The sequence below is a fragment of the Neodiprion lecontei genome, chromosome 1 (genome assembly GCF_021901455.1).
Source record: "Neodiprion lecontei isolate iyNeoLeco1 chromosome 1, iyNeoLeco1.1, whole genome shotgun sequence".
Taxonomy (NCBI): domain Eukaryota; kingdom Metazoa; phylum Arthropoda; class Insecta; order Hymenoptera; family Diprionidae; genus Neodiprion; species Neodiprion lecontei.
The window spans coordinates 840,669-855,371 of NC_060260.1; the positions used below are offsets into that span (position 1 = coordinate 840,669).

A 14,703-nucleotide genomic window follows, 5' to 3' on the forward strand; every position below is an offset into this window, starting at 1 on the left:
CCTGCCGATGACGCGATTCAATTACACAACCCGGTGTAATAAGAATGACGTTGGGGGTGAAAAATGAAGATGAATTTTAACCCCGTTGGGGCGGCATCGGCGTCGGCTGCTGCTCTATATATTTTAAAGCTTTTAAATTGCGGAACGTGTCGGCAGAATGGGAAAGGCTCTTAGCAGAGGCTGGCTTGGTAGCGCTGAGGGTGTGTCGGGGCGCGATATACTACCTTTTAACTACGGAAACGGTGAAAAGCTCCGTCGACGCCCGCGAGACCGCGAGAATTACCGCAGGAACGAACGAAGAATCGAACACGCGCCTTCTTATGCCGCGCAGCTGTTATACGGCACGTTTCTCGCGTGTTCCCGGATACGTATGTGCTTTTCAAAGTGAAAAAAATAAGAGGCCAAATGACGCTCTTCGCACGATATCGGGATCATGTTCTTTCCACGTGCATAATTCACCTAAACGATTATATTTCGATAGGAAATCTCGGAGCGTTTTCGACCTTCAATATTCGGCCAAGTTTCGGAAACGGAAATTCGTCTATATACTCGTAGATCAAGTCCAGAAAAAATGTCATACCTGAAATCTGGGTTCGTGTCGGATTTAGCTCTGATTTTATTTTCGTTCCAAGTTTGATAATCCTTCAAACAAGACTCTACCCGAGTTGTTCGCTTATCAGGCACAAATTATACATTATCTTTCTAACAATATCCAGACTCAATGGTGGAAAAGTTCATACAAATCACATAAGCTGAACGATTCAGGTTTTAGCAATTTACTATAACTGGGAAAATGTCGGGGAGAACTGAGTTTTAGATCCTGGAAAACCTGAAAATGCCATGAAATTTTTTTCTTGCAAAATGAGTATATTTTATCCTCGATTAAGGCATGATTATTTTTGTGGAAGTATAACCGCATTGAAATTTCACGTCGAGCGCGAAATTTGGCTTGAATCTGTCACATTACGCGGGATTCGGGCATACTTTCAACTGCAGGGTATGTAAGAATGGCCGCAATTAACGTTTCGAAGGGCTGTGTTTTCACGGAAAACTCAACGTCTCCGGTGTTTCCCTTCCAGGAAAAACGAGCCCTCGCCTCCCCTCGGCGGCGCGATAATTTTGAATTCAGGGCTGTTGAACGCCAGACGAGTCGAGTCGAGACGGGACGGCAGCTCCGCGCTTCTTCAGCTACTAAATCATGCAAATACTAATAATGGCAGGGCGAAGCGTCAGATAATTGAAATGTAAACATAGCAGTCAGTCGCGGAAATACCGGGGGGCTGGTCGGGCGGCCTGGAGAAGGAAGGAAGGAAGGATGGAAGGGTGAGAGCGAATGGGCAGAGTTAAGTTGGCAGAGGCGCGTCTGCCCTCCCACACACTCGCGTTACATTATCATCGCAAGCTGCCCGCCGCTCGTAGATATTTAACCATGCTCCGCAGCCTCGCCAAGCGAGTGTCGATGATGCGCGCGATTCGGAGAGCGAAAGCTCGCGCTCCGAAGGTCCGACGATCCGCTCTCGAGGCCACACGTATTACCTCTACGTACGCATATAATGCCGACTACTCTGTGCAATCGTAACGCGAATATGTTCCGGGAGGAATGAAAATCGGTCCGACCCTTTCATCCCGGCCGATGCGCGTCGAAGAGTCGAGATAAACTACGGGGTGAAACATCGAGGTGACTTAGGGTCGTGTAGCGGTCATACTTTTACCGACCGAGCTAACTGACCCTTTTTCTTTCTAAATTGAAGAAACAAACGAACGGAAAGGTTTCGAATTTCAAAATTTCTAAATTTATCGGTTTGTTTATTGAATGTGGGAAGAAAAGGGGTGAGTTTCCTCGGTCGGTAAGAGTAGGAGTATCGCGTGACCTTATTATATATTGAATAAACAAACGAACGGAAGGGCTACAAATTTCAAAAGTTCAAAATTTTAACCTGTTCCGCTTCCGTTCGTTTGTTTATTTAATACAGGAAAAAAAAGGGTGCGTATGCTCGTTCGGTAAGGGTAGGAGGACAACATGACCTTAATTCGCGATCATCGATGCGTTCGTATCGGAAACTGAAGTTGGAAATTGAATCCGCCTCGCGCTACCTTCTTCTTACAGGTACACTAAAGCTCGTCCAATTAACAACGCTCGAGACGATTCGGTCCTTTCGAATAAATTGTGTATGGGTGCGCGGTATGCACGGGTTGGGTGAAATCCAGGGTGAAAGGCACCGTTTCTATGCCGCCGAGGATGGTTACACGGATGTCTGTCCATATACTCGCGGTACAGCGATTCAGACAAGCCTTCGTAATTAGCAGCTTCCACCGGAATCCTCGCCCCGTTTCATCTCCACTTTCCTCCCCTACGACTCTCGGTTCTCCTGCTCCTCAACCTTTCGCCGTCTGCACCGAGCCGTTCGCTTCCGGTCAAATTCGCCGCTTTTTTATCCCGAAACAAGCCTCGCGTATACGCAGACAGACGCGCTCCGCAGGTGAATCGGGAAGTCGAGGGAAGATGCGGGACCGACCTCGCTTTGACTCTCCCTCGAAATTTTGCGCGTTTTTAGGGTTCCCCGCCTCGAAGGGAATGACGGGACCCTTTTTCTGAGGAACGGGTAGAGACATCGAATTGAAATCGATACCAAATACCAAGATCTACGATCACTTAAAGGTGCAAAAAATTCAAGCTTCCAAGTGAACGCAACCAACGGATACAACCATATACGTGACATACTTTTATACTCGCAAACTCACAAATCAAAACCCGTAGGGTACTGCCCGTTGACCTAGAATCATGAAATTTCGAGGGAAGCAAGATCTCACAGCACAAGTAAAGTAACGAAGTTCAAAAATAGTTCATTTTCAGTCATATATCAGATAAAATAACAAATAACCAAGTTCGCAACGAACCCTCAAGGTGCGAATTCTTCTCGCACTTGTCCGTTTTTTTTTTTTTTTCCTACAATCGTTGCCGCTACCTTCGTAACAGGGAAATTAGCCTTGTTTTCATAGGGAGGATTAGCTCGGCTCTCCGGCTTGTTTACATCGCTCTCATTCTGCAGTCGAGCGCCTCGCCTAGCCGCGTAAACAAGCCTGGATTTCTCACAAGTAGCGAGACCCTCGTGCCGGTCAGACGCACCTGACTCGGAGCGGCGTCGCGTCGCCTCGTTATTTAACGTCTTTCGGGGACGTGTTTCACACATGCGTTGCGGTAAAGTCTGAAGTGAACTTCTTCAATCGCGTATCACCGTGTTCTCATTTGCATGTTATCGCTGTAATGTTGTACGCATTTTCTAGGACCACGCAATTGCACCGCCTCCGATGTAATAAAAGTGCGCGATGTGAAAATAATCCCTCGGGACTTTCTTCCGGGGGTCTTCGATGTCGTTCGCCGTTTTAATGCGTTATACAACCCCTGAAACGATGTACACTTATGGCGGTATGTAAATAAAAACAGTCTTCTTCGGTACGTGTATGGACCGTTATCGCTCCTTTTATGCCCTGTTCTTAAACTAGAACTAGCAAATAAAATAACGCGACAAGTTTGCGCAAGTATTGAAGTAAACTTTTTTCGTACAATAATAATAATAATAATAATAATAATAATAATAAGGAGAAGAAAGTGTGTGGAAAGTGTTGTAAACATTCAGTGAATTACTCGAAAGTGGTGAATAAAAAGTTTCAAGCTCGTTGAAAAAGTAAACAAGCCAATCGAATCGGGTATTGATAAACACTCGTATTGCATACAATTATAGATTTAAAAATTCATTGTCCGTGATTTGTGTCTCCGTTAATTATAATTTCGATCAGAACGCTCGATGTTTGGGTTGTTTGGGTCGGGGGGAAAGAGGGGGAATAAGAGACGAAGGGTGGGTGCGTGGTAAAAGTGACTCAGAATCGACATGCCGAGGAATACAGGTCGACATCGAGTCGTAATTGGTCGGAGCACGAAATTCGTGTCGGCGGGTTATAAGTCGGAATATCGTTCGTGATGCGGCTCAATGATTTATCGTAGTGTGGTAATTTATGAGAAAATTTCTAAACGGCGCACAATACAACTTTCGGCCCGCTTGTTCGTTGCTTATTTTCACACGTACAATCGAGCTTCTCTCGTCCTAACGTGTAAACAAACAAATGCTCGAGTTGTAGCTCGGGCAAACGCGTCGGTTGAAGTTTGAAAGAAGCTCAACGCCACAGGTTGAGAAATAAAAAGGACGGGGAAAAAGCTCTCGAGGACGTAATAATAATACCTGCGTAATTATTTGTCGAGTTTGGCGTCGCGACGGACGGACGGGACGGGACGCTAGCCACTCGGCAGTGACGGAAACCCGCGCATGTCAGCCGCGGGCTATGCGACCCACGTGGTCCGGGCGTCGCGACGCCAGTCGCGCCTGGCGAGCCTCGCGCGATACGCCGATCCGACGGCGATCCTTCGCAGCGTGTTTTGCCGGCGAGTTTCAAGTTTGAGAAACGATGATGAATTACTTAATAATCGCTGGTTAACGACGGAGGTAATCGTCGGGATGTTACGAACAATGTGGTTTTAAAGATAAGCAAAAATAATTATCAAAGTTTAAAACGGTATCGATAACAGTGTTGAGACATTTTAAATAAGGCGACGAGTTTGAACTACAGTTTTTCATCCCTGTTACTTCTTTTTCTACCCTGCCTGAAAGCTCCTCAACTGCAAGAAAAAGGCACAGGTAAGTTTTATTATACTTTTTTGGACGTTGGCAGATTTTAATGCGAACTTGTTTTAATTTTATGAACAATTGCACGTAGTTGTATATGTATTTAAAAAAAAAAAAATTCACTCCTTCGAATCTGTGTTTTGAATATCGTCATCTGGCAACTTTATTAATTCGTGCACGTTGAAAAAATGTTATGCAGTAATTTCCTTGAGGTGCGCAGCTAGAGCGAAATCTCTAACTCGTTTATCGTCGGATGTATTAATTATTTAATTTCGTAACGAAAGCAGGCTATAATATATTCGTAAACTCACTTATTGTTAGCCCGGTATGCGTGTACACAAGTCGAAATTAAATCTGATATTTTGGTTGATTTACGCGTTTCTATTGAATAATTAAACTGCCGCCAATTACGCAGCTGCGGATTCAAGCTCGTGCCGTTTAATTCAATATACATATTTACCGGCTCCCCGCTATTCGTGCCTGACTGTCCTACCCCTCGAGTCTTAAACCCTTTTACGACTTCGTAGACAAAATATTTATGACAGGCAGAGCCTTCAACGACTACGCGAAATTCTATTTTCGGTGTTATATCGTTAACCGAATCGATTTAAGAGATTAAAACGACGTTTCACGCACCAACGAATGAATTAACATACCACGGAGTTAATACCACCGTATGGAAATTTCGAAGTACGCATGTACGATATTGTTTATTAATTAATCTCCTCCGGGAGAATCGATTTGTTCCCCAGAATTTTAATATCGGGCAAATTCGTAATGCTTATCAAAAACTAAATCAAATTTTAATTCCCTTTACCGTGTATGTATATTGTATATATATATATTGTATGTATATATATATATTGTGTGATGTATTGAAAATTAATCCACGAGGGGGAAATTTCACAGTTTATTTTTTTCAGTGAATATTCGTGGTGTTTCTTTCGCTCTCTGTCTCTCTACCTATATTTTTTTCTTTCTTCCTTCCTCTCGTCTTCCTTGTATTAAAATTACCTTGCCAATCAATCACCGCGCTGAAATTTATCAGAATATTATTACATTACGTCGAAAATCAGACCTGGCTAATCAATACGTATGCATGTAATACATACAGAAACTCGTAGACACCGCCATACGTAAAGAATGCGAGGAGCAAAAAATATAAATCGTGTATAAAACGTGCGGCGGCATCAACGCCGCAAGATTACCGAGCTGGTATAAACTGGGCGATCTGCACTTCCGCCTTATTTGCTTTAGTCATCCGAAGACGGGGGAGAAGCCGGTGATGGATGACGAGTGAATCCATTTTTACACCCCTCTCACCTTGAAGCTTTCTTCACCAACGCTAGATCAAAGCGAAGCGAACAAAACACAAAATATGGGACAATATTGCGGTGCGTTGCGTGACGATTTATTTAAAAAATTCTACAATGTTCTTGAAACTATAAATAACAAAGCCCTCAAATTCGAGTTGCTCTAAATGTATAAATAAAAAAAAAATCTCTACAGTAGGTAGGATTTTAGAGCGTCAAAGCTGAACCCCCTCTTCTCTTCAGTAAAACAGTTGCCAGGGTACTTGGTTGAGCTGTACTACTATAATTAATAAATTTGGCATCGCTGGAAATTTCCTCGAATTATTGTTATTGATACTACTGTAATTGGAAATGAAGGATCGATCGGTAAACTATGCAAAGTATACATTTGCATGTAGATTGTATTACATGTGTTCTGTACTGTTTGACGGACGTATCATATCCGCGTAGGTATGTTAAATCATACGTGTATACTCGACTTGCAATTTGAAGTCTAGAAATAACGTTGCGACGTAACGGGTTGAAAAAAAATTGGCTAAAAGCCTCCTCCGCATTACGAGGACCCCCGTCGTACTTTTATAATTATTTTCTCTCCGCAATTTGGGGTTGAATGAAGCGAGTTTTTACCGGATTCATGTAGCCTTTTTGGCTCAATTTCTTTTTCTTCTTTTTCTTTTCTTTTTTTTTTTTGCGTGTTTTTGCTTCACCTCTTTCTTTTCCCCTTTTCGCGAACATACGAAGGCGAATAGATTCTCGTTCCTTTGGACGACGTCGACGTCGACGTATACCACCTATATACATGTATATATGTACAGAGAGACGGGGGTGGCTATAAGACCCATCGATCAATTAACCCGCCACGAGATCAGGTTTTATTATCTCGCTTCTAAATTCATTTCGTTACCAGCCCGTCCGTTTGACGCATCCCATCCATCTCTCGCCAAGATTGTCCACGTCTGATACGCTGTTTACCTATAACCAACCTGTGAATTTTCCAAATTGTATTTAGTATTGTTATTATTTTTCTTGTTATCGTTGTTATTAGTTTATTTATTTTCGTTACGGGTATTACACACGTATATGCGTATGTACGCAGAGTCGTGAAAAGCGTCATATCTGAATGAAACGAATGAAGAGAGGTGACATTGGAAATAAAGTGAAATGAAAACAAAAAAAAACAAAAAAATGTCAACCTGGTGAAAAATTCACGGACGTATAGGTGTATAAAACACGGAGAGCGCTTTTGGGAAATCAAAACAGTACAAAGCGAAAAGGAAAAAGGTAAATGGAATTGGATGGATAAAAAAAGGAAATCGAATTTTAAATATCAACTCGCTTTTTGTGCGCCGACAAATCCGGCCGACTCTCATTATGGCAATGCTACTATTTACATGGAGGAGTGCCTACGTCGGGTGGGAATTGGTTATACGATCAGCCGACATCAAATGCTTTTACCATGATACCGTGTCCTCGCTCTTCCCTCTCTTTTCCTCTTTCATTTAGTTCCGCGAATTCGAAATTGGAAGCGAAGCGGTCGATCGAAAATTAGAGGGAAAAATATAATTATAATTAAAATGAAAATGGAAATAAAAATTAAAATAGCCAATGCAAAACAACGATGAAGAAATTTTGGATGATGTATGCTAGAGGGAGGGGGATTTTATATTAGCCAGCGCGAGTGCGAATGCAAGGCGTGTAATTAGCGCAGAAGCGACGAGAGCGCAAAGCTTTCGCCGGTATTAATCGAGAGTAATACGCGTCATCTCGGTTCGTCGACGTCGTTAACCGTCGTCTGTGATTTATAAACTTGATGTTCCTCATAACGTGGAATTCGCTGAAATCTCCTCCGAGCTACTCGCGTGTATTCACGGCGTTATCTCACCTATCCATCAAGTGTACATGATCTCGAATAAAATAAAAAACTAACGAATGGTATCTGCGTACGCTCTGCAAAGTAAGAATTCCTCATTTCAAACTCGATTATTTTTTCCTTGTAATCCGTTTTTGTTTCTTTACTCCCATGAACGACGCAATGCAATATCAATTTGTGTGATTAAAGTATCAGTTATAATCATTGTCTTATAAATGAATATTTACACCTGAAATCGAAAAATGTTTTTAATGAAACTATAAATGATCAAAATACTATTTCGCTATTGACTACATACTGAAATTTATGATGTTTTGGTTTCAAATTCGTCGTTTCAGGAAATAATTCGAAATAATCGAGCAATCGATTAATTTTCTCCGATTCAATCGAGTTCTGTTGGATTATTTTTAGTTCAGTGGCCATAGCTACTGCGAAATCCAGTTATCAAAGCTGACCCTCTTTTTCGAATCATCCATCGGTTTTCGATTTTCTTCCGCGTGCTGTTTCGCCTAGTGTATAAAACGCGACTTCCGTTCACCGCTGCTCGCATATATCCGCCGAATTATGCGACGTTCGATTAATCAATACACCACCTGGGATTTCGACCGGGATACGAAGCTATCGTCCTGAGATGATCTACGTCGCGTTATATATAACTCAAGAAAATACGAGCCTCCCGCACGTTTACCCTATATCCAATAATACGAGGCAGCGTTGATACCGAGCAAATCCTATCGACGAAATGAAATTAAGATGGCTGACTGTACACGTATACGTACATACACCCAAGCACGTGGGTAGGGATAGGGTATTTATTTACGACGATCCTGCATCCAAGGAAGGAAGGAAGGAAGGAAGGAAGGAAGAGCAATCTAATCCTCGGACCGAAGGCGGCATCTCATCCACACAGATGGGGGGAAAGGCTCCCGGATTCTCGATCATCCCCTTCGCCTGGTTCCTATCCCGCCACCAGAAAGTCCCGTCGTAAAAAGTCCCGAACTTGATTAACGCCGCGGTCTTCGGGCGAGTCGATGACGAGGACGGAGACGGTTACTCGTCGTCACCCCAACGAAACCTGATGTGCCGTGCCCTTCGCCAATCAGCTTTTGCGGTCATCCGCACAGTCTCGGAAAATATTTCAATGGTACCGTTGAGCTTTTACGCGCGTTGTTAGACTTGCACGGTCGAAGCTCCGGTAAATGAACATTTTTCCAGTATCGAGATGTCGGGAATTTTTAGGAGAAACGTTCAACGGGCTGGAAAAAGATGCCGAGGATAGGAATACCCGAGACGGACGCCGACGGAGGACGTCGGTGATTGTTCGGAGACGGAGATCGTCGTCGAGGGAGGAAGACTCACCGCTGCAAACCAATTTCAGACGAATTACTCTTACTCGATCCTTGTGGTGTTCATTTACCGGAGATTTAGCTTAAAATTGTTTGGTTCGATTTTCACGCGTCTGAACTTTACGATCAACCGCAAGCTCCCTAAATGATCTTTCTCGCATAATAATAGAATCGCGCTATAAATAGTTCGGAGCGCTGCCTCGTATTGCATTTTTTATTCGTACACATCGTATTGGGATTGTTACTTTGCAGTGCGTCATCTGGTGGAAAATAATCAAACTGATGCAACCAGACTGACAGCTGATCGTTGACCGTTATTTTTTTTTTTTTTTTTCGCATATGGACGATAGAACAGGTATATTATTGATTACGTTTCATTAATTTATGTGACACGAGTAATTTGAAACCGCTAGGATTACGACTTGACTCCATTAAAATTAAAAACTTAGGTTATACGGTCGTAAAATGGCCCCGACAACCAGGCTCTGACGTCACGAGGACATATTCCGATACCCTTGAACGTCTTGAGGGTTGCGTGAAAAAAAGCTCATACCCGCGATTCTTAGCACGCGAAACGCTGACTGGTAACAACGATCAACGCTGCTATATATATATCCGGAGGGCGTTATTTTTCATTTGGCATCATAAATCTAGACACTTGCAGCTCGGAGGATCGTTTGTCTTCGCTTCGTTGACCCCCCCCCCCTCCGACGACCCCGATGATCGACCGAGCGCAAGAAACACTCGAGAATTCGGCTCGCCAACCGGCGGTTTCCGAACTTTGCCCGATTCTTAGAGACCCAAACTACCCCCGTGGTGCAAAACGGTGAACTAGATTTTTTGCTCTCGGCAGTCTCGGCGCTCTTAGAAAGAAGTTACAGGCGCGTGTCAAGCGCAGATTGCGGTTCAATTTTTTTTTTTTTTTTTTTTTTTTTTCCTTTTTTTCTTTACTCTTCTGGGTGAAGAGGTGAAAATTTCGAGGCTACAAGTTGCGCAAGTTTAGTTCGTTACGTATCCGAAGCAGATTAACGTTATTCCAACTTTGCGTGATCGCGTATTTTCTCTTATAATTATACCGTTCAAGGGGCGAGCAGATCACGGATGTAAGGCATGTTAACGCACGTGTGCGTCCGTCAACGATCACGTCGAGTGTCGTGATAAACGGGCGTTATTAAAGAATTCCCGCGGGAATGGAGGAAAAAAGAGCTCTTGATAAACCAGCCAATCCCCCGCCCACTTTTATTGCGTGTATAACGGTGCCGCTCCCCGCCTTTTATATACCACGAAATAAAAGGAAAAGGAAGAGGAAACGGAGAAAGGCGGAGGGGATTTTAATTCGGATACCATGAAACGTTAACATTTGTCGAGGAATCTATAAAAACACGAGAGTATGACGCTTTTATTGTCCGAGGACGCCGCTCCTTTCACGGTATTCCGATATATACTATATGTATACTACCTAAGCTCGGCTGGAGGGTGATAAAACAGCGTTACAAACACGAGCGATGCGTGTTACAGACACGAGCGTGTCTTTTCTCCCTTCTTTCATTTTTTTTTTTTTTTTTTATTTATTTGTGTTCTCAAGAAGCGTGGGTCGCTCCAAATTTGAGGAGAAGACAAAAATGATAAATAGAAATGAATAAATAAATGATGATGTCGTTGTTGTTGTTGTTATAATCTTTAAAGAATTTAATATCCTATCAGCTCGTCGTTCAAACGACAATTAAGCGATCGAGTGATGCGCGTGCCCGTATAATTTGTTACGATAGAATCTCGCTCCTCTCTCATTCAACGTCACGATGAGTGATCGATACGACTTTTATATTCGTTGACAAATTAATTAGAGCCGGAGGCGCTACGCGCTGAGGTGTTTCACGTTTTTCATTATTTTTCTTCTCTTTTATTCTCACTCCCTGCGTCCTTTGATTGTAAAAGAGGAAAACACGAACACAGGACGTGGAGAAAATGTGAAAAAGTGAAAAAGAAAATACTCCAGACGTAGTCGAACGTATACGAAATATAGGCACATATTATATATAATCGATAGCAGGAAATGCTTCGAGTTTGTGGAGTGGGTGTATTATATATATATATGTATATATATATATATATATAAAATGTGTACATATACGTCGTCCTCTCTCAAGAATCGCTGACCCAATTTCCAGGTCGCTCTCTACACACACTGTAAGGCTGAATAAAAACGACGATGTAAAAGTATACATATAATACAAGATGCGATAGATTTGATACGATATTGACGAGAGAAAAATACGACGTTGAAAATATCAGAACCAATATTTTCTTGCCGTCGCGAGCCGAGGAGAAAGCTTGCCCGTATTGGAAAGGATGATAAAATAAAAATAATAACAATAATGATATTAAGGGAATGAAAAGTAGCAGAGACAAAAGCTGACAAACCGAGACTCTCTCTAATTTCACCGCAACGAATGGGGATGTTTATATTACAAATTTAACGAGGGCTGCACGCGGATGTTGCGGGAATAATTTCTCTTTGCCTAGCGTTGCGCGTACGTATGCAGGTGCCTACCTACCTACCTAAGTTTCGCAACGTCGGAATGAATCTAAGGGTGAAATTTGTGTCTTTCAAAGTATCCGAAAACCTCGTTGAAATGCGAAAACCATATACAGTAGGTACGTATAACTTGTATATTACGTATACGCGATCAAGGTGGCACAGTAAACGGTCGAGTGAGAAACTTTCCAAACCTAATCATCGACCAGTGGCACATCACAGACGTCCCGTGTCTGTACTTAACCGCTAAAAGTTGGCAAACAAATAATTAGGTATATGATTACTTACCGCGGAGTTTCCACCCTGCATCCAACTTATAATTACCACCTATAACCTCAAGATAAACATATACACGTGTAGATTTATACAGGGCCCCAACGTCGCGTCAACAAAGTTTATGCACGTAATATACGTATAGAGTTCATGCGTGGAGGGTACAAAAGGGTAGAGAAAGGGTCCCGCGATTACTTTAAGCCGAAGGAGACAGAGAAATGGGATTTGAGTATTCGTTAACAAGGACTATTAACATTTATGGTAAATCAATTCGGCTTCGTCTTCTTCGCTGTCCACACCCGCGCGTGAGATGCGGGACCACTTTTGGCACCCGGAACAAAAAATCCGTCATTCGTCGGAAGTCGAATATACCGGTGGCATAAATTTTCTACGCCAAACTACGAAAGTGTTCCAAATGACCTGGAAAACGACTACGACCAACGTGTTCTACGTCGTTTGGAACGCTTTTTTATTTTGGCGCAGACAATTTTCGTTATAGTTGCAATAATTCGTCGAAATAATGATGTAATGAGATTGCTGAGACTCTGTAGATATATTGAATATATCGAATAGTTGAAATCAATTCGAATACGAAGCGTCACATATCTGGGAACAAAGTTCGCGGGTTTCTTACGAGCTTGGGGCGTGAATGTTGGAAATGTTCGGTACGGACTTGTAACGTAAGAGTGAAAATGCAACGTTGTATTTTTACGTTGCCCGGTAACTAACGAACAAGGTTAACGACAGTTCCGATTGATGGAAGCGCGTTACTTGGAAGATAGGGGGTGAACCCTGTTCCACCCTACCCGGTAAATCTTGGACTAAGAGATCATTTACCCCGTTCGAGGGTGTTAATTAAATCTTAGCCTAGTGCGGCTCGGGCCCCTCAACCTTAGAGATATCATTTCAAACTTCCTGTTTCCCAACTCCGCATCCCCGAGGCGACGCGCGCGTTTTAGAAGGAGACCGTGTCCCAGTCACCCATACACGCTTTTGCCAAGTTCCACTGTGCGTCGAGTCGTCGTCCCCAAGTTTACCGGTAAGACGAAGCGCTAACAGAATCTTCATGATTACTCTGCCCGGGTTCTTCCGGATGATAAATTGAAAATTAAAGCCGACACGCGTTACGCTTTACACCGGAGAATCCAATACCGTCATAGATCCGCTCTGCTAAAGATTTGGAACACGATGACGCCAGTTTTTTCGGATCGGATGTCACGTGAACTCTTGTAGTGTACTACATAAAGAATTACAGGTGTTTGGGTTTGCATATTCTTGATAGTCATTAAGAATTATATAACAGATGGATTGTTAGCATGAAGTTTGGAATGCTACATTGTTACGCAAGTGGATTGTTGGAAATGGTTGAGAACAACTCGCAAAATGAACACGTCTGCTGTGTTGAACGGTGCGTGGACAAGTAAATTTATTTGAAATCGAAGCGAAGCTTGGGAGATGCAAAGAGAAAAGACAGAACGAGGATCATAAATTTGCAGGTTCCGGACGTGGTAGGAAAAAATGTAACTAGATAGTTGAAAGGTTGAACATAGCGGTAAGGATAGGAAACCTGAAGAGCATAGTGAAAGTTAGAAGAAGACATTTGGGAACCAGACGTGTGGTTATAAATCATCTTTTAAAACCTAGCGAGGATTTTGCGACGCAACATTTTAACTTGTGTCGAAATTTTATAACGTTTCGTTCGATTCTGTTCTCTACGTATACACGAGTGATGTAACGAATATTCGCATATTTATTGACATATATTTTGCGAATGTGATTGTCCCAAATACTTCATATTCTGCTTGTAAAAATTGTGAAAATAATACGAAGTAAGACGAAAAACGTTTCTTTGATAATGAACTTTTATTATAAAAGCTTGTCTCCACGTTTAAATCACACTCTAACCTGAAAATTAATCTCCTTTCGTTATCAATTTCTCGTTTAACAATCAAACAAACAATCGGCTAAGTTCGAATCATACCAAGGACTTCCTTACACGAACGAAGTATTATAGATTGCAGTGGTCTCCTCTTTTTACGCTACCATTCGCCGTTTCTTTTCTTAAAACTGATCGTCAGTTCTTCGCCTCTATCCTGCACGTTTTATCCTCGTTCCTCCGGCCGAGAGGTCGAGCGGTCGCAGGACGAGATCGGTGGTCCTAGCTTTCGGAGGGGGAGGGGGGATATTTTATTTGACGGGAAGGTGAAAAAGGGGGAAGATGAGGGGATAGAAATGGACCCGACTATTCAGACCGCTGCAGGTGATGTTGGCCTCTGAATCTGGATTCGAGTTTTGGCTCTTCTATTCAGAGCTTGCGATGTAGCTTTGTTACGGGTGCCGGATCGGACGATGAAGGGACGGGGGCGCGGGTTCGACGCCATAGAACGGAACGGAACGGAACGGAACCGAATGGAACGAAATGGAACGGTACTCTAGTCGGCGTCGCTCTTTATCGCGAAAAAGAGAAGGAGAGAGCGATTCCCGTTTGTCGACTACCAACCGGAGGGTTTACCACAATGTTTTCCTCCAATTTCACCCAAACAAACACAGAGGAGGCCCCCGTGATATAGACGGGACGTCGATCCGTTCATAAAAGGGAGCTCGTGCCCTTTGTCCGATGAAAAATGAAATTCGTACGAATACCGCGGAAAAATAGCCGTATCTTCTGCCGTCTGGCAACATTTAT

General features: G+C 42.8%; 1 protein-coding gene across 7 annotated transcripts in view; it reads left to right on the forward strand.

Moving 5' to 3' along the window:
• The window catches only part of LOC107228058 (tensin-3), a 91,976-nt gene that overhangs the window by 19,631 nt on the left and 57,642 nt on the right, over window positions 1-14,703 (forward strand). The window contains exon 1 of one of the 7 annotated variants that reach the window (XM_046737038.1): window positions 4,370-4,691. The exons of the other annotated variants lie outside the window; for them this stretch is intronic. The gene's annotated coding sequence lies outside the window, so the exon portion shown is untranslated. Of the gene's footprint in view, window positions 1-4,369; window positions 4,692-14,703 lie in introns of those variants that run through there. 7 annotated transcript variants of the gene reach the window in all.